The following is a 25,714-nucleotide window of genomic DNA, read 5'->3' as shown; positions in this document are numbered from 1 at the left end:
GCTGAAATGATACAGCGAGAATCCGCTGCAATCGCTCGTCTAGAAAAAATACTTTTTTTCTAAAGACCCCTCACCCACCAGGGTTGCCCCTAGATGACATGCTTCATCATTGGGGTTAATCCCAATCCTCTACGGATTGAGGCGTGCTGTGATCAGGGCCGGACTGGGAACCAAAACCGGCCCTGACAAAGTGCACGGCCGGCCCCCCCCCTGGGGGTGCGGCCAAGCTCTTTGCTAGGGTTGGTTTTCAGACGATTTTGTTATAGGGCCGATTTGCAAAAACAGCCCTGTAAAAAAAAAACGCCCCCCAGGGGCCCAAAACCGGCCCCCACCCGTGCGATGCACCGGGGGATTGCCCGGTGCCTGCTACGGCCAGTCTGGCCCTGGCTGTGATTTGCGAAATACGTAGGAGCATTTAGTGGAGTAGACTATGTAAAGTGCCGTGGAAAAAGAAAGCTTTAAAAATACCTAACTAGTTGGCCACTCTTTTAATCCCTCCCCTAGTTGGTATGGTTAAAAATCACTACTGTCTGGTTGTCTCAGTAATGTATAGTCAACATGTTTCGAGCCGTTCCCCTAATGGCTCTTCATCAGGACTTCACGGGGTCCAGACCCGTGTGTGCCACTCCTAGTCAATCCTATAAGTACGCAAAACATGCACACTTGGTGGTTGAGAGGTCTCTAGAAAAAAAGCATTTTTTCTAGACGAGGAATTGCAGCGGATTCTCGCTGTATCCTCTCAGCTTCCCCAAGGGCAGGTTTTCTTTGAATTACTCGATTTCTGCCCCAGTTGAGCCATATGTAGTAAATAACCACTGATGAGATGCTGACGAGGGAGACGGTGGCAGGCATTGACTTGGTGCGCACCATGGAGACTGAACAGTGAGCTATCATGGCATGGAACCATCACCTGACCAGTTAGACTCCACAGCACTCCAATGTTGGTGTCACGTCACATCACCACTTGGTGGTACAGCGACCCAGAGAGCGTGCAATGAACACCTGGACTTGAGTTTGGAGGACAGTGTCAGTCAGGCTGGCTTTGGACATTTTTCAACGTGCAGCACTGCCCGTAGCAGGGATTCGGTGAGTATGGGCCCTCTAAAGTAAGTGCCGGAGGGACCCACTAACACAAATTAAACACTAGATTTCCGGCACATGAATTTGTCCCTTTTTACCCAGAAGTGGTGTTGGCTGGCTGGTACCAGAGCAGTATCCACTGAATAAAGATCTGTCCGTGCCTATACTCGAGGGTCAGTAAATAAAGGAAAGGAAGGAAATTGGAAGAACGTTTGGCATTGCCATCGACTTTGACAGCAAAATCCTACATCCATGGGTGCCAGCATAAGCAGAAAGATAGTTTTTACACGTATAAAGCTTTAATTTGATGTTTGTAGTCCATATGCATGCATATTTTACATCTGCATATCTTGAATGAACTACCTCTTTTCTTTTGAAATAAATAAAGCAGCTTATTAAGCACATAAACATGTATGAATTACCACATAGTGTATTGTGCTCATTCTGTGCTACAAACGTCCAGGAGTGTTTTTTGTATTAGTAGGAAGGTGGCAGGGTTGGCGCAGGCCGCCTCTTGCAGAGGAGCGCGTGCTTCCAGGGCAGTTGTGAAGAGCTTCACGCGATGAAACCGATCGTCCGGGGCGCGCGGGTCCGGAGGGGAGCGGAGTTGGCGTTTTTTGGCCCTGCAAATGGCCGCCCATCTGCTCTCTGTCAGGCGGCATTAGGAGTGCAGCTGGACCGGCGCCCTCGAGGTTCCCGCTCCGAGCCGGTCACGTGCCCGTAGCCACGACAACACGAGGCGCGCGCGAGAGCGCGAGCGCGAACTGCTGGGCGCCGGAGACAGATGCTGCCCCGCACATGTGGTCTAATTAGGTGGCATTCTCCGGCACCAACACTTCTCCCCACCCCCGGAGAAAAAATTACACACCCACACCGCGTTTTTAATGTTTAGGCGCGGAATAATGGGGAGGGGGGAGGCATTTCGCCACCAAATGAGGAGAAAATGACACTAATGGGGAAGCGATTCCTTTTAAAGCAAACTTCTATTGAGTCATGTAGCGATAACGGATACTGCGTGTTCACTTAATTACGGAGACGCGTCGCCGGCGCGCGGCGTAGCGCCTTGGGGTGACGCTGCTTGTTAAAGGCAGACGAAAGAGAAGCAAAGGTTAGCTGCCTTTTCTCGCATTTTTCATACAAATCGTTAGCTGTCCGATCCGGAGAGGGTTTTCTTCCCTTGCATGCTGCGCCAGTGGCTAGAGTCATCAGTGAACAAAGAGAGCCATGCATCTGGCTCCTGAATTATTTGACGGGGCGTGGGATGTCGGCAAACATCTACAAAGTAATTGCGGCAGAGTTGTTTGTGTTTTTCATCAAATGTTGATTTTTCTATTGAACTAGGAAATACACATTTGTTATTTTTTGTTGATTTTTATTTTTCTGCACTGTCCTTCTAGAAGGCCGGATCAAAGTTCAGAGCAGGGGCAGAATAGAGAAGAGCAGAACGCAAAGGAGGGAACAACAAAGTAGGAGGTTAAGTTTCAAGGGAGACTCGGGAGTCGAATGAGTTACCCCAAAATGCTTGTAGCTCACCGGATGCAGCAGTGGTGCTTCGGGAGTGAGTCTCTTGGGCTATACCAAGTTCAACAACAGGGTGCCTGTGGTGGCTGCTTGAAAGGAATTGCACAAGAGGCCTTATAATAATATTAAAAACGTAATTTTAAAACAAAAACACTGACAATCACCAGTTATAGTTTATTTGAGCTAACTAGAACTTGCACACCAGCCATGCACAGCTTATGACCTCACATATTACATCTCTCAGCAGGGAAGTACAAGAGGGGCAACAGAGGGACTGTCGTGTGCAAAGTCTCAATTCTTTTGGTATTTATACACACTTTCACTTGAGTTATCAATCCCTTTTGCACAGAATTACACAGAACATTTAAGCTCATTCGGTTTTACAACTGATCTCCACCCAGAAACTCCATGGTGCTGTGCAGAAACAAGCATAAAGGTATTTCTGTTTTTATGTTTCATCTGATTCCCTACTGAAATGTACGTTCTCATCCCGCAGTCTTTTTGCCCGCAGGGAATCACAACGCGGTCGTTACAACGACCGCGTTGTGATTCCGCATACCATTACTCCGCAAGTCGAAAAAACGACTTGCGGAGGGGGGAGGGCGCTGGATGTTGGAATAGTATTATTTACTATTCCAACTCCAGTCTGTGCGGACAATAGGGAAGGTGTTGGATTTTAAATCCAACACCTCCCCCACTCTCCGCAAGTCGTTCTTCCAACTTGCGGAGTAATGGTATGCGGAATCACAACGTGGTCGTTGTAACGACCGCGTTGTGATTTCCTGTGGGGAAAAAGATTCGTGGTAAACGTTGTTTACCTCCCTGCTGCAATTTCCTCTCCTATCACCTGGCTATCCTGAACTTGAAACTCCACTGCAGAGATTTGGAAGTTGAGCTGGAAATGCGCACTTCCAAATCACCATCGAGTATCACGACTGACATAGTGGCCTTGACTCAGTTGTAAACAGAAGAGAATAATAAGAAATATTGACATGAGGCTTGATTGAAGGTACCTGGTTGCTAGTTTTGAAGGTTGACCCTCCCCCTTATTTTGTGATTGGGTCAGAAAGGCATGGCCTGAATTTTGGACCTAAAATGGAGAGGTGCTTCTCCCTGGAAGTTCTGCTGCGCTTCCTGGCAGGTAAACAGAACATTGCACAGTGTGTGCTGGTGGTTGCAGGTGGTTGGCACTGGCACTTATTTTATGAGACTGGCAGCCGTGTCCCGTGCAGCTAAGAGCGGTGGGGCCCGGTGAGGTTGGATTTTGACAGACAACGAGGGAAAACAAATTATTTATTTAATTTACCCTCGTGGTCTTCTATCGAATCTCCACCCAACCCGGCCCCACCGCTCTTACCCGCACGGGCCACGGCTGGAGACTGAGATTTATTGTTTATCATCAGACTTTGATCTAGAGCAAGAAAGGGAAAGGCCGACAAAGGACAAAGAAGATGTTGGGTTAAAATAGGCAAGATTGTGAGAAAGGGAGAAGCCAAGAGTGAGATAAAGACACTGGAAGTGCGGGCTGGTAGAAAGAGGCGTACGTTCAGATTAAGACTAGGGCAGGTTTGCTATTAGGCTAATCCAGCATTTGGCAATACTGGTGGTGGGCTTCCAAGAGAAACTTGTAGTCAGTGATGTCATCAATAATGCCTTTGAAAATGGCATGAGTGGTGTTTTAAAATTATGGTTTTTATATTTTTACAAGGCCTAACTATGAGATCACTTTAACTTTTGTTTTTTCTGTGAATTTCTATATATATTTTTTTTTAACATAAGCAACAATTTTAGAACTTCATCTAACAATAACATCACTATATCCTTTTGTTTTCTCAGTGAATTTCTGGGTTTTATTTAATGTATAGTAAGATATTATTATCCGACTTAACTATAGTGTCTCTTTAACCTTGGGATTTTGCTGAATTTGTTTAAAAAAACAAATGTTTACCTTCTTCCCTCATTGAATATACTTTGGACCATGTGCAATAAGAGATTGAATGCAACGCCTGGACACGCGGCCACGTCATACCACCTGCCCAAGCCCAACTGCCAGCAGCGGCCAACCCACCACTGCACAAGGTCGAAGGCTGTGTGACGGGGTTGGGCATAGGATCTGACTTTGCCAAAGCTGTACTTGTGAGGGAGATGACTGCCTGTGGCCAGGCCCAACGCCCTGCATGTGGCCAACCCCCGCCACGCTTGGCTAGGTCCTGTGCGAAAACCACCCACGGACAGCCAGCTCCAATTTGCAGGGCCTTTGCCAACCCTTTGCAATTTTTTTTTATTTGCTCCTGTGGTACTCCGACGATACCTCAGTGGGTATCATAACCGTCCAGCAGGACCACAGGGGAGGGCCGTGCAGGGTTCAGCTGGAGTACTGTGGGGCCCATGGCCCCCAAAAAGGTTTTCTTTTATTTTGAGGTACCCCTACCTTGTCCCGTATATATTTATTTTAAACAAATTCAGGATACAGGAACCGAATCAGCAAGTCCTGACATGGTCGCCACAAGCTTTTTGTTGATCTTGCCCATGAAATCACTTGGTCCGACAAGACTCCGATGGGAAAGAAGGGCGTCTCGACCAAGCAGAATACTCTATTTTTTTTTATTTATTCACCTGCATGATTCCCATAGGGCTTTTGAACCTTCATTTCTCAAAAAACGCTAAGCAGATTTACACCAGATGACAAAGAGCACACTTTCTGGGTAAAGATCTAGCTTTTTCTAGCATAGTAATAAGAGCACAACTTCCTATGTAGTCCTCGGGGTATGGTTTGCTTGGCTATTGTGAACGTTATGGAGTTAACCATAACTTGTAAATTTTAGTGATTTTTAACAATTGTTTCGTAACCATAACCTCACATTAACAGTTTAAGTGGAATATATATATATCATCAGTGTGTATATATATATATTTTTTTTTTACTGGAAAAAATGTAGCTAGAGGTTAGTTATGATTCAGTGGACACAAAACTGAAAACATCCTGAAATTCACCAGTTATGGTGTGCAGCAACACATTGCACGACATGACTTGTGAGAGACCATGTTATGCTCTTTCCAAACATTTTATTTTTATGCACCACCCCTTCAGCTAATGGATGTACAGAGGATGGCTGTGGGCATGGGTTCCTGTGTGCATTGTCTGTTGCACACTATAACTGTCAAATTTAATGTTTTTTTCAATTTGGTGTTCATTTTTTTTCCCAGTAAAATAATGTTCCACATTCACCTGCCATCTACCTATTCTGTGATATGCACGACCTTCGACCAGACTCTGTGCCCGTCCCCTTTTGGCAATGCACCGTGGGAGTTTGTTACAGGGCCTACATGGCCTCGCGCTGGGCTTAATTTGCTGTCCAACGAATTTCATTCAGATTCATCAGCCAGTGCCACAAATATTAGAAAATAAATCTTGTATTGCGTCCTGTGTGTCTCTGCCCTCCACCCCTGGATGGAGCAGGACATAATCAGGTGAAAGCGCAATCTACTCAATATCTTCCTAATTTTGTGGGGACTCAAAGTGGGGCAGATTCATCAGCGAGTTAACCCTCCTTTCACCCCTCGCTTTAAAAAGGCTCCCCTCTGATGGACCTGCATGAAATCAAAATTAAACAAGAAGCAGCTTGAAATGCGAAGTCTCACCAAAGTTTGGGCAGCTCCATCAGACAGAGCCAAATTATTAGTAAATCAAAGATGTTTGGAACCCCGTCCCCTTTTAACTTTACCACCCCCACTGGATCCACGTGAAACCTGAAATACCTGTATGGAGTGTAATTTGCCAAATGCCAGCCATTTTTTAAGCATATTCATCAAACTGTGCTATAGTTATAAGTAAAGGAATATTTTATTATCCCCCCTTGATGGACTGGCAAGAAACTTGACATATCAATAGAAAACCATTGTTTCCAACCTTCGGCAAAATTATGTGCAGATTCATCACACAGTGCTCATGTCCTCAGCAACTTTTTGTGCCCGCTTTTAACGGTGCCCATCACCCCCCGCCACCCGCTCTGATGAATCCACATGAATTTGAAAGTACTAGGAGTAGGATAAACATGCCAAATCTTTGCCAGATGTCATTCAGGTCCATCAAAAGGTGCCAAAGTGATAAGAAAATTAGAAATGCCCTTCCTCAAATGTTGCTTCCCCCACTGGATCTGCACAGCACCTGAAATACCCGCGCTAAGTAGAACTGCTTGCCACATTTGATGCAAATTCATCAAACAGAGGCAAAGTTACAAGCAAATGAAAATGTAATTCTCTTCCCTTTTACTTTGCTCCCCTCTTGATACATTTGCACTAAACTTGACATGCTAATGGAAAACAAATCCACAGTTTGTGCATCTGTCATTCAGTGCCAAAGTTATTATTTTTTTTTTTTTTTATTCCCCTGTCTCACTGCCCCCATTTATGAAGCTTGACAAATGTACAACTACCAAGAGCCATCTCAACATACTAAGAATTGTCTGCCAAATTGTCTGCATATTTGTTCAACGGATCACAAGTTATACCCTGATCAATAAACAGCTATTTTGCTCACAAGATATACGTATAAGGAGGGCACTGGATTTCCGCAGTGATTTCCGCATGGTTACAGATTTGCCGCATTTGCCTCATTATACACCATCTGCTGCATAATATGCAGATTTTAACAACAACAAAAACAGAGTTATTTCTGGCACACGCGGTTAAAAAGTAACAAAAAATGCAGTGACATTTATTGCCGCACAGTTAAAGGCCCTTTACAAAGCTGGACTGGTTGCCTTTCTTTTGCTTGTTGCTATATTTTAATATTAAATGGGTACTAATGTGGTGCAACCAATTCCCAGACTGTGCTACCAAGTTTAAAAATTAGGAAAAATAATACAGTAATACTATTGCAAGATAGGGGGGTGCATAACGCCACATAATTTGCCCTTTCATGCTGCAAACATAATTTATTCAACCCTGCATCATAATTCCAGTGGCCCTGCATTTAAGCCACCGACACCCTTTTCAGGCCCTAAAATGTTAAAAACTACTGAATAAACGTATGCCGAACCATGAAAAATACACATTCCGAGTAAAGTTGTAATTACATGCCAAGTTTGCCATAATTCCATTCAGCAGTTTTTTTTGTTTTAGTATAGAGCAAATTATCTTATGGTAGTTAAAATTGAAAATAATATCCTTTTTAGCTATTTTCACATAGATGGAAGCACACAAAAAGTATCTCGCCGGTCCTTAACTTGAATGATAAGCGAGTGTCAAATTTGGTGCACATCCACCCATGGGGACAAACAGTATAACCAAATCAAAAAAATGCATTTTTAATGTGAAGTGCAAGTGGGCCATAACTGCACAGTGGTTACTTCCATTGTGTTAAAAAAAAAATTAGCTTCAAATTAAATTAAATGTAATCAGTCATTTGAGGCCCGAAGGCCTGATCATCTGAAACGCTGTTCTGCAAAAAGACCAGCGCGGACAGCCAATTTGCCTTGATGTAATGGTTTGAAGTATTGCAAAATCAAAATGTGAGGCTTACTGACTGTTAGTTCTCTCCACAGGTTCATATTTTTAAGCAGCATAATGTGTCTCACTTGTTAATTAATGTGATACGCATTACAAAAATGGTGTTCGCTGATCATTCTTAAATTCTCTTGGTGAGGGCATGCGGCACGCGGGGATTACCACTATTAAATGAGGGGCAAGCAGTGATTATGTGTCATAACCAGGTTAACCCATCGTTTGAAGAGGATTTAAATACTAGGTCACATAGAAAGGTGAGGCAGTATCAAGTACTGTAGAATAGGTTACGTTACTGGGCAAGTTAGGGTTAAGCGCTTTGCACCTCTTTAGATAATAGAAACAGGCGGGGCAAAGTGCTTTTGCAACTGGAGAGATAATGAAGTTGAGATGGATTAAGTATCTTCTGCCAGGTTAGATATTGGAATAAGGCAAGATTAAATGCTGTTTTTTAATTGGGTTGATAATGTGGCTGTGATGCATTCAGTGCTCGTGTGACTCAGTAGATATTGGAGATAAGAGATTTCAACTGATGTAGCAACTGGTTAGATGATGGAGCGACACTGTATTAAGAGCTGTTTTCACCGGTTAGAAAATGGAGCGATGAAGGGCTAAGTGCTGTTCTAGCAGGTTGAATGTTGAAGCCAGGAAGGAAAAAAGAGCTGTTGTAATTGGTTAGATGGTGGAGCCAGAAAGGGTTAGTGCTATTGTAACTGGTCATAGAATAGAAAGAGGAGGAATTCCCTTCTGCTGGAACTCATTTGGTAGTGAAGTGAGGCGACATGAAGTGCTTTTGTAAGTGGGTATATGATGGGGAGAGGGGGAGTCACGTGCCCTTGAAGGGTGGCCCAGTTTGTTATATTAGATCAAGTCTGCAGTGTTGCAAAAATGAAAACAAACATTTTTTTCATAGTTGTTGCTTCGTACTTAAAAAAGAAAAAAGAACATTGTACAATCTGCATTTGCTTTGGCCCTTATTACCCAATAATCTCATTACAAGGTTGACACTGGATATATATGAATCAACTGTTGCATTTGTCATATGTGATAAAAACTAATCAAATCTATGAATAACTGGTATTTAAAAAGCAGCCTCTATCGCTCTAATTGTGCTGGTTTTGCAAGATGAAGTGGAGAAAATGTATTCACCCTGAAATGTAATTTGTTCCTTCATATTTAAGTGGAGAACTTGTATTTGTGGTTTACTTTATTCTGTAAGCCTGGAAAAAGGAACTGGACAACATTTATCTGTTTCAGGCTCTAGTTCAAACTTCTTTATGTGACGTCATGGACTCTAGCAAACCCCATTTGCTGGATTCCCTGTTCACACGGAGCAGTGCGGTTATTTCATAAAACCTCATTGTGATCGAGGAAGAGGAACCTCACGCCCTGGTATCACGTGACTTCGACTCTGGCAACAGCGCATTCTACTCTCTTCTCAAAGCTGCTACCTAATAATGACCACCGCCAATGACTGCAGGAATGCAAGTTAAAGATGTCTTAAAAGATCCGTAGCCAGGTTAGTTCAATCACAAAAGCAACAAGCAGCAACTTGGGGGTAGTAATCGATACCTCTAAATGACGGCCATGGCAAGCATGGACAGTTTCAAACACCGCTTGCCCCTTGACTTTCAGCAGCAGAAAGAACACGAGGTATTTGTAATGCACCTTTTATAGATGTCTTTCTGTCTAGGTTCGTTGAACACATAGAGCGGGTACATGTATTGTCACTTTGTCACTATTTTGCATAAACTACAGGATTAAATAAAAAAAGATGAGAACATAAAAATGACTTGCGGCATGGAATAGGCAACGAGCGCAGCAGGGTCGCAAGATTATGTGTGCTCACTTTCTCACACTGAATTTTCTTTATCTTCCTTGGAATATCAATAGTTGTGTTTTGTAAAATCCTTCGTCCATAAATACATACATACATTCTCACAGAGTAAATTGGCATTTTTATCGTCGCCCTGTTGTGTTTTCGGATCCTGATTAGGCTGTCTCGGGAGTGGGCACAAGGCCCCAAAGAAAGACTCTTTAATCTGGGTTTGAGCAGCACAAACACGCGCTCCATCCCACCGGAGAGACTGGCACCGCTGTCTGTCTAAGATGCCTTCTCGTCCCATCATCCCCACACTATGATTGGCAGTTTCCGCGCCAACACAAGGAGGCAATTTGTTGCTGCTGGAAGGATGTTTCCTCAGTCTACCCTGGCTGGCTGAGAAAGTTATTATGTTAACAAATGGCTGAAACCAGCCACCTCTTTGAGGAGCTGGTGGCATGGAGCCAGCTTCCACCGTGGGGGGAGGGGGTGTTGGGAGTGGGGGCGGTACTTCCTGTGACCTGGTACTGTACAACTAGGTCTGAACTGCAAGTCAGTGTTGTGGGCTTCAAAGATCCAAGCCCAATTACTGATATGGGGGATTCATCAGCTGGCCTGTCACATGTCAACAGGAGTGTTGAGGGGAATATGCCACATACTCGACAGTCTTACAAAATAATGCTGTCTTTCTATAGTTCTCCAAGGTAGCGATGAGACTAGAAAACTAAAGGAAATGATTGGCTTCTTAAATTCATTATTTGTATTCACGTCGTTCCTGCCTGAATTTAACTAGTCACAATGTACACACTTCATAGTAGGCACTGTAAGCTGTGTTGACTGTAGTCTCTTTTGGTTCAGGTCTCATGACAATTGATGGATTTGTGTTGCTATAGGCTACAGTCTTAAATGGCATGGCAAGCCATTCACAGTCAGTCTACGAACCCTGAGCTTCTCACACACTGTCCATGTGCCCTAAATCTCCACTGTTTGACCTTGTACCCTAAATGCCTCGTACAGCCAATGCTTTCGCAGTCTGTCCATGTACTTTAAATCTGCCACGGTGTGACCCTATACTCTGCTTTTCGCACTATCTTCCCATGTGACCCACTCTCCTCACACTGTCTGACTTTGTGTCCTCTTAATTCTTCACACTGTTTGCCTATGTGTTTCAAGCTCTTAATGTACGTCCACATGGCCTAAACTCCTTAGAATCTATCCATGTTCCCCAATCTCCTCACACTGTCCGTCCACGTGGCCCAAGCTCTCATAATCTGTCCATGTGCTACAAGCTCTCCGTGTATGTCTCTGTGACCTATACTCAGTATCTATCGATGTTTCCCAATCTCCTCACTCTGTCTGTCCACGCGGCCCAGGCTCCGACAGTAGGACGTTGTGCTCTAAGCACCTCACATTATCTGTCCCTGAAACTCCTGAGTGTCTGTCCCTGAGGCTTACGCTCCTCACATGGTCAGTCCATGTGCCATAAGTCCCACACCCCCTCTCAGTTTGTCCCAAACCCATCACACTTTAAGTGCATGTGTTTAATGACATCACGTGGTCTGTCAGTGTGTCCAGTCTCCACACATGGTCTTTTGGTGTTTGCCAAGCTCTTCACAGTGTCTTTCCTTAAGCCACAAGCTCCATACACTGGGTCATGAGGTACCCTGACCCCAACATGTGACAATGAGGAGAGTCGCGGACTGGTAGACGAAGTTAGGGATTTAGTGATTCAGGATCTACACGTAGGCACACAGGTAGGTACTGAATGAGGGTATTGCTGTATTTGTTGCTCATTCAGTTGGGAAGTGGTCGTTGGAGGGTAATAAGGTTTTATATGGCTAAATGTGTGACTAGTAGTGGCATTGGTGCCTAGATGACAATTGAGATTGATGTGGTTGTGGTTGCACTGCTATGGAGTGTGGTGGGCAGAAGAGAGTTAGTGAATTCTGACTTTGTACAATACCGGGCAGAGAGAGAGGGTTTGATGTATTTGTGGTTGCAGCCAAACGTATCCATATTTTCCAACATTACTTTTAAAGAAATGAAACCCAAAGCGAGAGTAAAAAAATACATAAACTTCCTATTTCATATTCAGGAGATGTAACCAATCAAGGCACACATATTGACACAAAGAGATTTGTGTTATGTAAGTGAACCACTCTTTCCAAGAGAGGTATTACATTTGGAAAACATTTTTTATCTCCTGAATTATTAATATAATATATATTCACTGAAAAAGCCACAGGTTTCAGGGATGTTATAGTTAGTTGGACATTTCACTTGTACAAAACCAGAGAAATTTGTCCGTTATTTAGTTGAGCTAACTATAACACGCTCCCCCGCAATGCACTACTGATGACGTCACATATTACATCACTCATGACATTGCCAGTGGCATCACTGGTGACATCACTGATGACATCATCCAGTGACTGTGTGTTTCTGAAAAGTGTATGTTTTATAAATATATACACCAAGGTGTATTGAAGAATGAATTGGTGTATAATTGTGTCTGAATGGATGATTTAGTAGGTGCGTGACTGACTGTATAAGCGAGTGATTAGACCTGTCTTAGTGAATGCATGGGTGAGTGACTAATCTGTGTGATTGTTTGTAGCAGTCTGTCAGTTGGTGTGTATGTGGCTGCATGGGTTGGTGAGTAGCTACATGAGTGTTTATATGGGTTAATGATTGGTTGTCTGAGTACCTGTATGGGTGTCTGAGTGTCTGTGTGGGTGTGTGGGGGTGTGTAACTTTCTGCATGGATGTGTGACTAAGTGATTCAGTGGGTGTATGGGTTCATGATTGTGTCTGCTAGGGGCTGTATGGGTGAGTGAGTGTGCATATGGCTGTGTTGGTAAGTGAATGGATGTCTCAGTGGTATGTGTGTGAGTAACAACATATGTGAAAGGTAGTGTATGTGAGTGTTGGAGTATATAACTGACTATATGTGAGAGTGAGTGATTGTGAGGTGCAAGTGGCTGTATAGATCAGTGTGTGCGTGTGTCAGTGATTGTATAAGAGAGTAAGTATGTGTTAGTATCTATATGAATAAGTGAAGTGATGTGTGTATAACTGTATAGGTGAGTAAATGGCAGTGTGATTGTCTCTGGGTGACTGACTAGGTTCGTGACTATTTATGTGAATGAGTGGCAGTATGTGAGTGTCTGTACGGGTGTATGAGTGCATATATCAGAGGCTGTATTGATGAGTGACTGTGTATGAGTGACTGTATCGGTGAGTGAGTGGATGTGTGTAGACCTATGAATCAGTGAGTGAGTATGTACTAACTGGTATTGGTGTGTCTATGATTTCAAGAATGGTAGTCTGTATTTTAGAGTATTAGGGTGTGAGGAGGTGCATCACATATTAAGTGGATGATGTCATCGGTGATGTCATCAGTGACATAATTTGAGATGTCATCAGTGATGTCACTGACCATATCATGAGTGATGTAATATGTGATGTCATCAGCAGTGCATTGCAGGGGCACAAGTTATAGTTAGCTCAACTAACTATAACGGCCACATTTCTCTGGTTTTGTTTGAGTGAATTCCAACTAACTATGAAGTCCCTGAAACTTGTGGTTTTTTCAGTGAATTTCTAAGATTTTTAAAATGCTAATTACTAACTATAACGTTCCTGAAACCTATGTTTTTTTCAGTGAATTTCTAAGGTTTTTTAAATGCTAGTTTATAACCATAACATAGTAGTTGCGTTTTCAGAGTAGTGTAGTTAGGGGGTTGGGACTCCGACCAGTGCTCAGGAATTCCACTGCGTAGGACTTACAGGAGGAACCAGGAGGGCTTCTTGGCCCCCAAAGTCCCTCAAGAGTAAAGTGGACTTCATTCCCCAACCCATAGTGTGCCAGGAGGCGCGTTTGCAGAGTGGTGGAGAAAGGCATGGCCTCCGAAGACCTCTTAGCAATACCACTGTGTGGGACTTACTGGACATAACAGGAGGGATAGTTGGGCCCCAAACACGTCCTTGGGGGCCAACTACCTCTCCTATTAGCTCCAGTAAGTCCCACACAGCAGCATTGCTAAGTTCTCATAGCAGACCACGTCCCCTTTGCCCACCATTCTGCAAACGCTCTCCCTGGCGCGCTCTTGGATGAGGATTAAAGTCCCCTTCAATGCTGGGAGTCCTTAGGAGCCAACTAGCCTACCTGACACCTCCAGTAAGTCCCAGATAGTGGGATTGCTGAGAGCTGCACACAGGCCACGCCCCTTTTCTACACCACTCTGCGAAAGTACCTCCTGGCGCACTACTGGTTGGGGATGAAGTCCCCTTGCCTTTTGAGGGTCCCTGGGGGCCAACTATCCCACCAGGTATCTCCAGTAAGCCCCACACAGCTGGATTGCTGAGAGTGGTCCTAGGCCGTGCCCCCTTTTTACACCACTCTGCAAATGCGCCTCCTGGCGCACTGCTGCTCGGGTGATAAGTCCACTTTAGTCCTGAGGTCCTCAGGACACATGGACCTCATTGCCCCGCCAGCAGTGCACCAAGAGGCGAGTTTGCAGAGTGGTGTAATAAGGGGCGTGGCCTCGGACCACCTTTCAGCAATCACACTGTGTGGGGCTTACTGGAGATACCTGGTGGGTTAATTGGCTCCTAAGGACCCTTAAGGATCTAGGGGACTTAATCCTCCAACCTACAACGCACCAAGAGGCATGTTTGCAGTGTGCTGCAGGGAGGGGGCGGGGCCTCTGGCCAGTTGCCCTTTTCCCCCCAATGTCCCAAGGTGGGCACCTCGGGACATTGCTGGAGCTGGCCCTGGGGGGTGGCGGTCCCCGGGGCCGTAGTGGGCTCCAGGAGGGGGGCTTCACTATAACTTGTACTCCTGCCATGGACTGCTTATGACCTCACATATGACATCGCATATGTCAGGTTCTGTGACATCATTAATGGCATCACAGATGACATCACTGATTAACCTCATCCAGTGAGTGTGCAAGTTAGTTTTACAGTTTACATTATGGCAAGTAACTTCCATATTACTTTTCTACGTAATTTTGGACAGCTTGGGTGCAGCTAATGGGTGTACATGTTTACATAACCAATGTGCTCCTAATGCAGAATCACTGTGGTGAGGTATTTAACATGTTATAAATGTTTGCATTCAAGAGTAACTGAGTGCAAGCAACAGTTGTCTTGCATTCATTATGTTTCACACAACTATTTAATTCTGCATAAAAAGTTTCCAAATATAGAAAGATTGTAGGTAGTTAATATGAACTTTTGTAAGCAGCCTTGAGTTGTTAGAAAGAATTGTGATACCATGGTAATTTATACTTACATGGAAAAGTGTGTGCACCAGGTATGTGCTTGTTTTGCATTAGAAGAAGGGCTGTCTGTAAGGTTTTCACCACAGTATGAAGAGTGTAGATTGTATGATCTTTAGCACCTTCAGATCTTTGTTATGTTTAGCCAATAGTGGATTTTTTGACAGCTGTGACATAGAAAGTACACTTTTCTTAGTGGATTCTTTTGAATACTCTGTGTTGTATTTCTCATGAGAGTTTCACTGTTTGCAAACAGTCATATAGAATGAAGTCTCTCCAAGAGTAAACCCTGTTTACAGTACTCAGTTCTCTATTGACATTAACTTAATTTCTCAATGTGTTTGTTGTGTGTCAGGGGTTTGATGCAGATAAAAGTTTTCCTCAGTAGGGCATTTGTTTTGGAATTAGCATTCACTATTTTGGCTTTCTCTGAACAGTTGTATACAGATTGTGCAACATACTGAATGAGGGTTTCCCATGTATCTGTGGTTGATTGTTAATGTGAACTGTTATGTGTAAAGCCATAGCAATTCATGCAGCAATACGTGGGAAAGTGAAGCTTGGATGATGTAATCAGTGATGTCATCAATTATGTCATTTGAGATGTCATCAGTGATGTTGTAGGTGAGGTCATAAGTAGTGCATGGCAGGGGTGCAAGTTATAGTTAGCACTGCTAACTATAACTGGTGAATTTCTGTGTTTCTTTTTAGTTCAAAATGTTAATGTTCACACTGACAAATTCACCTATCTATAACGTTACTTTAACCTTTGTTATTTTCAGTGAATTTCTAGGTTTTTTATTTTTTAAACGAAAACTGATAATGTTATTGCACCTCACTATACAATGTTACTTTAACTTTTGTTTTTTAGTGAATATATATATACACCACACAAGTGAACAGCAGGGGACTCAGTTTTGCATGGGGCTAGTAGCCACCCACAGAATATGATCCAGAGTATCCCCTTTGGGGAACTCATAAGGATCAAAAGGAATAGCTCGAGACATGAAGATTACTTGAGAGCTGCAAATCCGAGTCTGAACCGCGTCAAAGTGAGGGGCTACCCTTGCAAGACACTGGAGGCGGCTAAGTCTAAAGCAGAGAGGAAGAACAGAATTGATCTCATTCAAAGTGTTGGGCAAAAAGAAAAGAAAGAGAGCACTAATAACTTCAGGATGATCACACACTTTTCTAACGCAGCAAGTTAAGTTAGAGCTATCATGCATAGAAATTGGCGGATTGTTAAATCAGATGCAGTCATTGGGAGGGATCTTCCAGAACAACCAGGCATAACTTTTAGGAGATCCAGATCCATAAAGGATCATCTAGTTGAGAGCCACCTGATCACAGTGAAACCACAACAGGGTTTGGCAGACTTGCATGGTTTGTTTCCCAGCGCAAAAATGCAGGGTGTGTGCTACGAGCAAGAGAATAACCACATATGAGATCCCGGGGTTGAAGACAGCGAAGAGGATAACGAAATTTATGAAATGCAGTGCCCCATTTGTGGTATACTGCCTGATCTGTCCGTGCAACCTGCGGTATGTAGGGAGCACAATAAATCAGGTAAAGATGAGGATTTTAGAACATCAAAGGGCCATTGCCAGCAACGACACTAATTATCTGGTTGCGAGGCATTTCGCGAACTATCACAAGAGTGATAGAACATTGTTGCAGTATTTCTGCCTGGATCACGTCCCTAGGGATGTTAGAGGAGGTGATAGGGAGAAGTGACTAAGGAGGCTTGAATCAAGATATATTATAGACCTCCAGTGCAAATCTCCAGGGGGACTGAACAGCGGGAAGGATCTGGCTGTTAACCTAGGATCCTGATAGCATTGTAGATACAGTGCGGGCCCGGAATGGGAGTGTTAAGAAACATGCAAGATATAACATCTTATGTAGACAATATTGGCCCATTCAGGGCGAGATCTTGAGACAAACACAGCACCACGGCGATGAGGTCATCGCAGCCCGATTGGTACTGTCACTAGGTCCACAGGATATGGACTAGCCTCCATGGTGACGTATTAAGTTTGGATAGCCCATACAGGGCGCAATACTAAAAAATTACCACAGATGTTTAAAGAAAGGGAATTATCGCTAGGAAGGCGGGGGTTTGTCAAATCAGAGTGACAAGTGTTGATCGATTACTCATCGCTAATGGTGTGTGTAAATACTGTAAATAGTGTACATAAGATTTATTATCATGAATTGTAATAATGAATTATCAGAGTTATTACACTGTGTATGATGAAATACACATGGACTGCTTTCACAGAATAACAATGAATTCTGTGAATATTTAACACGTTCCAAGATGGCACCCGCATTAGTTCAATCACTGTTTTGTCCGTTTTCTAAGTCATGATGTATCACATGTTTAAATATTGCCATGCCAACGGCGGCCGCCGACATCGACAAAGGCAGGATTGCCGAAACGCATTTGTTTTCATATTTTTTCGCCAATAAATCTATAATAAGATCTAACTAACTATAAAAAAAAAATATATATATTTATTATATATATATATATATATATATATATATATATATATATATATATATATATATATATATATATATATATATATATATATATATATATATATATATATATATATATATATATATATATATATATATTTTTTATTGGGAGAAGCACGTTGCCTGGGGTGAGGCTAATGATTGTTGGGTGGAGAAAACCGCCTTATGGGCCAGATACATAGACGACCTTTTCATAATTTGGCGTGGTAGCCGCGCCTCGGCTGAGGAATTTGTGGCTTCCTTAAATATGAATGAACTCAATTTGAGATTTACAGGTGAAATTAGTAACATGTCGGTTACATATCTGGATCTTGAGGTATATGTGGATAATGGCATACTTTCTACAAGATTATTTAGGAAGCCAACAGGAGGGAACACTGTGTTGCATGCTGATAGCCACCACCCACGCAGTACTATCAAAAATATACCATTTGGGGAATTCCTACGCCTCAAAAGAAATTGTTCAAAAGATCTTGATTATGAACAGGTCAAAACCGAAGCCACTAAAAGATTCAGGGAAAGGGGCTATAAGAACTCAGACCTCTCCGCAGCTGAAATTAAAATCAAAAGTATCAATAGAAAAGATCTATTAATTACTAAGAAAGCTACTGAACCAGATGAAGGCCAGGTTAGGATGATAACCAATTTCAATGAGAAGCCCAGTCAAGTAATGCAGATCTTCAAGAAAAACTGGCACATTTTACAAACTGATAACATCCTCAAAAAAAAGTTACCATCATGCCCATTAATAACTTACAAACGTAGCCTATCAGTAGGGGACTATCTTATCCATAGTCACTTTGATCCAGTCCCCAGAGTCAGAAATCGGATAGGCTTAGCAGGCTTCTATCCTTGCAATCACTGCAAAGCTTGTAAATTCAGTGAAAAAATCATCACGTATCAAGGCAGACCCAATGACCCAAGGCCAGTACGCAAGATAAAACTATTCCTCAACTGTAATTCAGACTTCACTGTGTATTGCCTTACTTGTCCGTGTTCTAAAAGGTACATAGGAAGTACTATACACCCCACGAAAAAACGTATTCTGGAGCATATGCGGGCAATCACTAACAAGGATCCCGCATATCCGGTTGCCCGACACTTCGAGCAGTACCATCAAAGCAACTGTGATTTATTAAAATTTCACTGTATTGATCAAGTGGGAAAGTCAGAAAGAGGAGGTGACAGGGTACGGAAACTCAGCATTCTGGAATCGACTTATATAATTGATCTCCAGACCAAGACCCCAATAGGGCTAAACAATGAAGAGGAATTATGGGTTCATTTATGAGGATTTGAAAATTATTTTTGTGCGGAAAGGCATATCTTTAAACACATTCTGGATACCCTTCTCTGCCTTCTTCTGTTCTGTTTTCAAATTTTGTTGCGAGACAAAAATGTTATGTACTCTCTCTCAGCAGTTGGTTTAAATGCCCATTCAGGGCTCTATTGTCGCGAACGAGGAGATGACAGATTAGGTTACATGGGTGGGGTGTGAATTGGATATTTATCCGCATCGTAAGAAAAATAAAAAATTATTTCTCTTCATTATATCTTTTCCCCTTATTGCGCTAATCTGGAGAAATATGTAACGTGTTCCTGTTAATCTAGGGCATATACATTTGTACGCATGGTAAATGCATTTAAGCTTTGGAAATTATCATTTACCATCTGCTTTTCTCTCCTGATCTCCTCGACAAAAAAGACATTTGCCATATTGTACTGCTGCCCAATTTTTTACTTTAAATATATTGTTTGTATCATTGAAAGGCACATTGCTTTGCAAAATTTGTCACTATAAGATGGCCGCCATGTATTCACGAACAATGCTGCTGAAAGTCCATCTTCTATGTTGAGGTTTTACCCCGTGACATGTGACTCAAGTTTAAATGTGCCCGCGAAATACAAAAAAACTGACATTGAAAAAGCCAGTCGGCGAAACGCGTCTGTCAGCGTTTCGGGATTTCGGGAGTAAAGGGGGGGGAACTTGCTAAATAAAGCATTTATGCTTTAAGAAACATCTTTCCTGTATTTTGCTTGGAGTGCTCTCCGTTCTACACGTTTGACGTGTTTGGTTGTTTCATATATATACACATACATACATATTTCCTGACAAAACTCAGGTAGAGTGAAGTTATGGTTGAAAATGTCATAAAACAGCACCTAAAAGTCACTGGAATTCACGTTTATGGTTAGGTAAACTACATCTCCCTACTTATGACGGTCTATATGACATCACCCATGATACGTTAAATGGCCGCTTTGAAAAGATCCCTAATGACATTTCAAATGACATTAATGATGACAGTATTAGGAGGTACCAACACAATGCAGCAGGATTTAGCTGCATGACCAGACCTTGTGCCCAAATTTCTATGAGCGACCAACACATTTTGCGCACGATGTTTGGCTGTATGCATCTAGGCTTGACTGTAAGAACTGGCATTTAGACCAAGTCTCTGTAGGCAGCCGTCCTCTGCTGTGCATGGCCTTCATCTACATGTAATGGGGGTTAGTTGCAGGGCCTGCCCACAGCCAGGCCCTGACCCCAACCATCCATGGGTAGTTGACCATTAGGGAACATGGTCTTAAGCCAAGCGCAGCAAGGTTTGGCTGCATGGATTGACCTTTGGGCTGATCCTGTGCCCAACCCATCGTGGTTGATTGTTTAAAATTGAGTTACTGGTTGACTGAGGTGTGCGCCATGATCCGGCCTCAACCGCAATCTTTGTCAGGGGAAGGCACAAGCAAACCTCAAATTAAGCTTTGCTCAATCTCTGGAAGCAGTCAGGCTTAACTTAGAGGCAATGTGTAAAGTATTTGTGCAACAATTCAAACAGTAAAACTGTGAAAACACCACAGATAAAGATCCCACACGAGGTTAGAAAAATAGAACCTAATTTAGTAAATAAAACAAGACTAAAACGACAAAAATCCAATCAGTAGAACCGGAGTTATGAATCGTTAAAAAATAAACTGTGAAATAGTGCCTATAAACAGAAAGAGCCAACCATGGCTATTTGGTCATACTGGCCCGGGTGAAATGCAAAAGTTTAGGACGCCTGCGATGGAATGCTGGTCGGATACAGACCAGATTAGTCCAACTGAAGTTTTACCTTCTAAAGTTTTGTGCCAAGTGTCCTGTTCATGGTGGAGAGGGTCACGGGGAGCAAGAACAGCGTAGTTGGTCGGCATAGTGTGAAGAGCAGGCCGGGCTTCGTGCACAGGCAGGCTGGAGCTTTGCAATGTCGGTCTTCCATGTGCTGTAAATGCTGCTGTGCGAAGAGACAGGCTGGTGGCCGCTCGCACTGATTTTCTTTGCGAGCGGCGCCTTTCCAGTGTGAACAGACCCGTTCGCTGTCGCGAATAGTCAAAAAGCTGGATTTTAAGAGCCTGTGTGCCACATCCAAGAGTCCAGGACCTGAGCGGCACCACTTTGAGGGCCAGGAACTCGCTGCAGCTGGGTCCAGGAGGTGGTTGGGGAGCCTTTTCTGTACCTGAGGCTCAGATCAAGAGGCCAGTAGACTTACCCTTGTTGTCACTCTAGTGTCCTGAGTTCAGGATGGAGTTGCAGGTCCAGTTCTTCTTCCCCAGGCAAGGGGGTAGCAAGTCAGCACAGCAAGACAGCAGTTCCTTTAGGTCAGCAGCCCAGTAGAGTGGCTGTCCTTGTAGAAGCACAGGAACCCTTCTTCCTGGCAGAGTATCCACTAGTCCAGAAGTGTACTGAAGTGTTGGTGGTTTTGTTTTTTCATTTTGCAGTTTTATATAGCACTAACTCGACCTAAAGGTAATAGAGTGTGTATATGAGCACAAGTTATATTACACAAGGAGACATTCATTTTGATAGGCATGGGGAGATTAAGTGATTTGCCCTGAATCACAGGATGTTGAGCTGAAGCTGCGACTCAAATCTGGTTCCCCAGTTCCAAAGTCGGCAGCTCTGTCCGATACGCCACATCCTTTCCCATAGGTCCTTCTTTTATACCCTGGTGCCCTAGTTCTGGAAGGTGTGAGAAGCTTCTAGACAGTGGCTTTGAAGTGCATGGAATTTCCTGCCGCCCCTGCCTGGGCTCCAAGCTGGCAGATGTGACAATGCAAGATCATTAGGCTCTTTTTGTGAATTCAGAGCACAGACTATTCAGGTGTAAGTGGGGCTGTGCTTGGCTCACACCCCACCCCCTTTCTGCTAGCAGATGGCCCATTCAGGCACATCTAATCCTTCTAATGTGTGACTGTCTGGGAGGAATTCACAAAGTCTAACTGTCAGTTACACCCAGTCTTGTGACCTAGACGAGGCTATAGGCGCAAAAGACTAAGGGAAATAAAATGCCAACTTTCTAAAAGTGGTATTTTTACAATTGTGATGAAAAGCCTGACTTCACCACTAAATAGGGCTTTTCACTCCATTTCCAAAGACACCAAACATGAACTGGTTATCCCTTTCCATTTGGAAATTGCACTTATAAAATGTAATGAGTTAACTACACTGTTAACCTAAGAAAGATATAGGCCTTGCCGTAGTCAAAAAACAAATGTAAGAGTTTTTCACGACCAGGGCATGTAAATCTTAAAAGTACATGTCCTACCTTTTAAATACACTGCACCCTGACGTCTGGGTTGGCTAGGGTCTTCCCTAGGGGTGACTTATATGTATAAAGTGGAAGGTTTAGGCCTGGAAAAAGGTTTCTTTTGCTAGGTCAAAATGGCAGTTTAAACTGCACACAGAGGCTCTGCAATGGCAGGCTTGAGGCATGTTTAGAGGGCTACTTAAGTGGGCGGCACAATCAGTGCTGTAGGCTCACTAGTAGCATTTAATTTACAGGCCCTGGGCACATGTAATGCCACTTTACTAGGTACTTACAAGTAAATTAAATATGCCAATTGGGTATAACCCAATTCTAACACATTTTAAGGAGAGAGCACAAGCACTTTAGCACTGGTTAGCAGTGATAAAGTGTACAGAGTCCTAAGGCCAACAAAAACAAATATATCAAAAAGTAGGATGAAGAAGTCAAAAAGTGGGGGTCACCCTGCAAAAAGGGCCAGGTCCAACAGTGACCAAGCCCACTGTACATGGCTGTTGGGTCTGACTTCTGGCCAGGCCATGCATTCAACTTTCCGTGGGAGGCCAATCCCTGCTGCCCGCGACCTTAGACTGTGGGCAGCTGTGGCTGGCCTCGGGCCTGGTCATTAGCCATGACTTGCATCAAAAACTGCTGCCTAGGACCATTGGTTCCCTTTATATTTTAATTGTTTTAGGGTTCATAGTCCAATATCAATAGCACTATCATAAATGATTTTTGAGATGTCATCAGTGATGTCATTAACATGCAAGGAGTGATGTCATATGTAAGGATAAAGCAGTGCATGAATTTGTGTGAGTTATAGTGAGTTTACAGGCTAAGATCTGTGATTTTTAGGTGCTGCTTTGTGACCATAACTGCATTTTAACTGTGTTTTTAAGTGAATTTCTGTTTTTTGGTTATCATATACAGCATGTAACTGTTCTTTGTGCATATCCTCTTGTTTATGGTCTAAGCAAGCATTGGCCTCCGGTCCTTGCCTTCAGCCACATCCTGCATCCAAACAGCCACAGTGGCCAACCCCCTCCACAACACACGGCCTTCAGCTGTGTGCAGTAAGGTCAGTGACAGACCTTGGCATACGGCCAGGACCTGCCCTCAACGGTCCACAGGCGACCAACCCCTACTACGCCCTACCTTAGACCATGCACAGAAGGGCTTGGAAGCAGTCCCTAGCCTTTGGCCAGGTCCTGAATACAACCCGCCAAAGGAAGCCAAACCCCTTTGTACAGCTCACCTAGGCCATGTGCACAAATTCAACAGCTGGGGTGTACTAGTGGGTTGGCCTTCGGCCAGACCCTGCCCCAAGCCCACCCCAGGCAGTCAGCTACCATTGCACACGGCCCAAAACTATCCCCAGTTGGCCAGGCTCTTCGCCTAAACCAGAGCAGGCATTGGCAGCAGGATCTGCACTGCGGTTGCCCATGTGCGGCAGAGCTTGGCCGCGAAGGCTGCCTGTGTCCAAGGCCTACATTCAGCCAGTAGGGATTCCAGGCTCCTGTAAGGCCTGGCTTCGGGCCAACCCTGCTGTAGGCCAGGCTCTGCCCCCAACCCACAGAGACTGGTGAACCCCCATTTTATAATGAATTTTTGTTCTTGTTGATTCCAGGGTGCCAGTCTTTGAAGCCTCTACCCCCTTGTGGATTTATTGGGTAGCATGACATAGAAATATGGCATATGGTAGGCTTCAACAATGCTTGAAATCAAAAGTCCATAAAAGGAATAGAAACATTTCAGAACAATTCATTTGTTTTATTAGAAAATGTTGGCCACAGATATGACCATAACAAAATACTGCTTGAAGAGGGCCATCGATTTTTTCCTAATAAAAACCTGTGAAAGATGTACCTATGTCATATATCCCCCATGTACCTACATGTTATCTGTGTTTCCTTTTCTACGAGCCTTTTTTTGTGTAGATGCCAGTTATTTTTTTTTTATTTTGTTCATTTGATGCGGTTGTATTTTTTTGCTGTGCTATGAGACTGCTACAAGTGTTCAGAAGCCGAAAAGGTGCTTTTTTCTTTCATATTGTTAAGCATATTGCTGGGAAGCCCTTTACAAGACTGGATGTTTCATGGAAAGCCTCTGTATCCCGGAAAATGGATATGAGTAAGCCTCTAAGTGCTCTCAACCAGACCCCCTTAATGCCTCTCGCGAGAAGTGTGGGATTTGTAGGAAGCGCTTTCTGGTGCTCCATGTGTCAGTTTCAGAAACACTTACATGTGCATTTAGGCTTGTGAGGCTTTTCTTCTTTATATAATTTCTCAAGATAATTTTTCAAGTGGCTTGCATTAAGAAGGTTTAAAATGGGCGTTGGGTCATTCATATAGTTCACGGTTAGGAAGGAGTGGAAAGAGCATTCTCATAGCACACTTGTCCATCAACCTGGATTTCTCAGTGCACTGGTCTGTGACAGCACCTATGGATTAAATAGATTTCCTTTTAGAGTGCTCAAGGGGAAGAAGGTTTGGTCCAGAGTGTAGGTGGTGAAGGCATTATTCACAACCGACCATGCAGGGAACCCAACCAGCAACCCATGGTGAAGAGATGAAAGGAAATTGGGCAGCCTAAATCTGATTAACTCAAGGAAGAACCTAAAGGGACAAAGGGAAAGAATGTTTATCAGAAGATAAAGAGGACAGTTATGTGGCTGACATATTGAACGTCAATTGAGGATAACCAGGAGTAGCAGCTGCTACCCCAGACTTGCTCTTTAGTACCCTTGACACTACCCTTGGTGCTACCCTTGAGTGCATGTGATCAAGTTAATGTTGCTCCAATAGCCCTGTTTACTTTCTACAGTTTCCGCCTCTTGCCCTTCCCCAGTCCATCATTATCGCATATTAGTCTCTTGAGGGGCAAAGGGATGGACAAACGGTCAGCCCTATGGTGTCACTTGCCGACAACAAATGTGTGATGTCACTTCCATGACCCTGGCTTTGACATTTCGGTAAAACGGTGCCTATGACCTAAGAGTTTCTCTCGACTCTGAACGAAAGAATGAATGACCCGAGCTGCACTGGGCGTCCATTCAGGTGGATACTTTGTAATCTGGAGACCAGATGTCTCGAGGTCCGACCTCAAGGAAGGACGCTAGTCTTCTGGCTTCTCTAAACATTTGAATTGTAAAACATGTGTGCACCTAGCGCGTTAGCATAAGGTTAGCTACTGGTTTCTTCAATGACTTGTGAAATGTGACTACAGCCTACATTAGACGTGGCGCAGGGGTGACCTCACAGTGGACTTCCTCCCACATGCAGAATAGCTTACATTCCACCAAAAGGACAAACTTGTAACAAGAAATGTCACACATTGAAAACCTAGTGCTTGAGTATAGGCTTCAACCCGAACTGCCGGGTCCAAGTCGG

General features: G+C 43.6%; 1 protein-coding gene across 4 annotated transcripts in view; it reads left to right on the top strand.

Moving 5' to 3' along the window:
- Nucleotides 1–25,714, top strand: part of DENND1A (DENN domain containing 1A) — a 1,317,400-nt gene that overhangs the window by 988,404 nt on the left and 303,282 nt on the right. The window lies entirely within an intron of this gene.

This window comes from Triturus cristatus, chromosome 1_2, assembly GCF_964204655.1.
Source record: "Triturus cristatus chromosome 1_2, aTriCri1.1, whole genome shotgun sequence".
Lineage (NCBI taxonomy): Eukaryota > Metazoa > Chordata > Amphibia > Caudata > Salamandridae > Triturus > Triturus cristatus.
Note: the sequence above shows the minus strand (reverse complement) of the source record. Positions and strands in the feature narration are given on the sequence as shown.